Below are 2,741 nucleotides of genomic sequence, written 5' to 3'. Positions count from 1 at the left end.
GCAAAAACCTCTCTCAAAGAAAAAGAAGAGATGGAGATGCAGCTCAGTGCCAAGGCCCTGAGTTCAATCCTCAGCATTGCAAAACAAAATAAAAAACTAGTAAGGCTGTATGAATCGGCAAAGTGCCGACCAAAGCCCAGGGAAGGAGGTGTTGCCCAGAGGCCAGGACACTCCCACCGGCCTGGCTCTTAGCCCTGGCACAGCTGTGCTTCCTACCACGGTTCACAGGAAGCCACGGGGCATCTACGTGGGAACCTGATGAGCTGAGGACCGCGCCCAGCCAGGCGAAGGCACAGGCAGTGCCACGGACCAGGAACACGGGGACAGCGCCTACTCTCCCAAAGGGCAGTGTACACAGAGCCTTCTGATCGTACTGTACTACTGGGAACTAGATGATAGATGCAAGAGTACAGGGCAGCTAGGTAAGTGCAACTGAAATAACAAACACCCGATTTCAAGTATTTTTTTTTTTTTTGTACCAGGGTTGGAACTCAGGACTTATGCTTGTGAGGCAGGCTGCAGCACCACTGAGCTAAATTCTCAGCCCAAATTTTTTCTTTTTTCTTTGGTATTGGAGATTGGATTCAGGCCCTTCTGCTTTCAAGGCAAGCGCGGTGCCACTGAGCTAAATCCCTGGTCCCCCAACCCTTATTATCATACAGTCAGTCTCACTCTGTAGCGTAGGCTGGCCTCACGCTTAGATCCTCCTGCCTCAGCCTCCTGAGTAGCTGGGATGATAAGCGTGTGTCACTGTACCCGGTTCATTTCCTTAGGCTCTGTGCTGTTGGAACGGGATGAGCTATGCTATTGGAAGCTTACGGTCCAGCAGGGGTCTGAGGCGTTGAAACAGCGTTAAGAGGGTAAGTGCTACCAAACAGAAAGACCCGGAGGAAGATTCCAGCAAAACTCATCTGCCAGGCAACCTTTCTCACCGGGTGCCGGTTCCTTTCATTTGGGGTTTTTCCTTTGTGTGGATCTTGAGGGCTAATTTTGCTCCAAGTCAGTTCTGACTCTGAGAGGTAGCAAGGATGTGTGCTTGTGTGGCTGACCACACGGGAACATTCACACCTGCTCCCTTCACCAGACCCTGAAGCGACTCCCTGACTAGCATTTCTCAGCTGGTTCTCTGGACAGAAGCGACGACGTATTTACAAGGAGACCCCACGTGTCTCAGGAGTTGGACAAACAGGAAGCAGGGGAGAAGAGCAGGTGCACAGATCGGAGCGGACCAGAACGAAGACGAGACAGAAGGGGCTGCTTGTCATTATTGCGTGGGTCTCGAGTGTCACCAAGGCCCGCATGTGGGTGGCTCGGAGAGGATGGCACTTCTGAGCGACAGTGGAGCCTTCCAGCCAGGGTCTGCCCCGGAAGGACATCGTGCATGGAGCCCCAGCCCTTCCTCTCCCATCCGCTTCCTGGCCTTGGTGAGGGTTCAGTCTGTCCCAATATTGCAGATAAGAAAATTAATTAGGTATCTTGTAGGCAGTTAGACAAGGCCAGCCCAAGAGCAGCCAACACGAAAGACAAGCGACACACATTCACTGAAGACCAGCGTTGTAGAAGAAGAGACACTACCACACCCGGGTGCCTGCCTTAGAGATGAATAGCAGTGATTGATATTCTTTTTTTTTTTTTTAACTCCAGACCTTGTACTTGTGAGGTAGGCAGCGGGGAACCACTGAGCTAAATCCCCAGCCCGACTGATATTCTAAATAGGTGTCTATCACGTGGGTGGAGGATCAAGATTTTAGCCACCGCTTCTAGGAATGGACCAGCCACCCCTTACTGAAAATCCTTGCTCAGTCCTTGTACGCGGTGTAACCCATTTTCTGGGCCTGCTTCTGTCTCTTAGACAGAAGCTATCAGGCTGGGGATGTAGCTCAGTGGCACGGGGCCTGCCTGGCAAGTGGGAGGTCCTGAGTTCGATTCCTGACACAAAAAATAAATAAAGAAATAAAAGAAGCTGTCTTTCTCTCAATACTTTTTTCCTACTCTTGACCTTTGCTGTTCCCAGAATTCATTCTTTGACTTTAGAGAACAGGAACTTGCACTCTGGATGTCTAGCAGGTTGGGAGTTACATCTCTTCCTGCTCTCTCACCACCCCGGCCTTCGGCACCTGGCAGGGCCACGAGACGGCCAGAGCCACGGGTCAGCCCCATCCTGGGCTGCAACCTCCCAAACTGCAAGTCACACTGAATGTCTGCTCCTAAGTGCGCCACCGCAGGACGCCAAGGTCCCGACAGGAAGCTGACTGGGGCTGTCCCCAGGTGATGGGCTGAGCCGAGCAGAGAGCTGAGGTATGCGGTGAGGTCAGATCTATCAGCAGCTAGAGAAGAGATTGGTCCATGAAATGCTCAAGTTTTAGTGCCAAGTAATTTTTTTAAATCGTGCAAGCTGAATATACCACCCTTGCCTTTCTGTGCTCATTGGACTGTGTTGCACGGTGATTTTCTACACAAGCGACTTCAGCTGCAGACAACCAGAACCTGCTTCCTCGCCCGCTCCACTCAGCTCTCCCTGCTCTCCGCCAGCCCCTGCAAGCCCACTGCTGCTTGCTGCTGAATGGCTTCTCGTCCCTCTCCCTGGCTTGCTTTACAGGAGCAGAGGAGGCGGGAGAGGTGAGTGTAGGGTTCTCGTTTCCCCTGCCTTCCCCGGAAGTGGTTTGCTAATGCAAGGCTGAGGCCACGGGTGAGAATGTCTTTCCTGTGTAGGCAGCGGCCCCCTTGAGGAGAGGCGCTCA

At 52.5% G+C, this 2,741-nt stretch overlaps 1 long non-coding RNA gene across 1 annotated transcript; it reads left to right on the top strand.

The window, feature by feature from the left end:
* Nucleotides 1–237: 237 nt before the first annotated feature.
* Nucleotides 238–1,579, top strand: LOC104847551. Its single transcript, XR_776186.2, has 3 exons — nucleotides 238–422; nucleotides 774–860; nucleotides 1,085–1,579. It is a non-coding gene; the product is annotated as an uncharacterized LOC104847551 (long non-coding RNA).
* Nucleotides 1,580–2,741: the final 1,162 nt, after the last annotated feature.

This window comes from Fukomys damarensis, unplaced genomic scaffold (genome assembly GCF_012274545.1).
Source record: "Fukomys damarensis isolate Sample0158 unplaced genomic scaffold, DMR_v1.0_HiC HiC_scaffold_21, whole genome shotgun sequence".
Classification (NCBI taxonomy): domain Eukaryota; kingdom Metazoa; phylum Chordata; class Mammalia; order Rodentia; family Bathyergidae; genus Fukomys; species Fukomys damarensis.
This window is presented reverse-complemented; position numbering and strand designations above follow the sequence as displayed.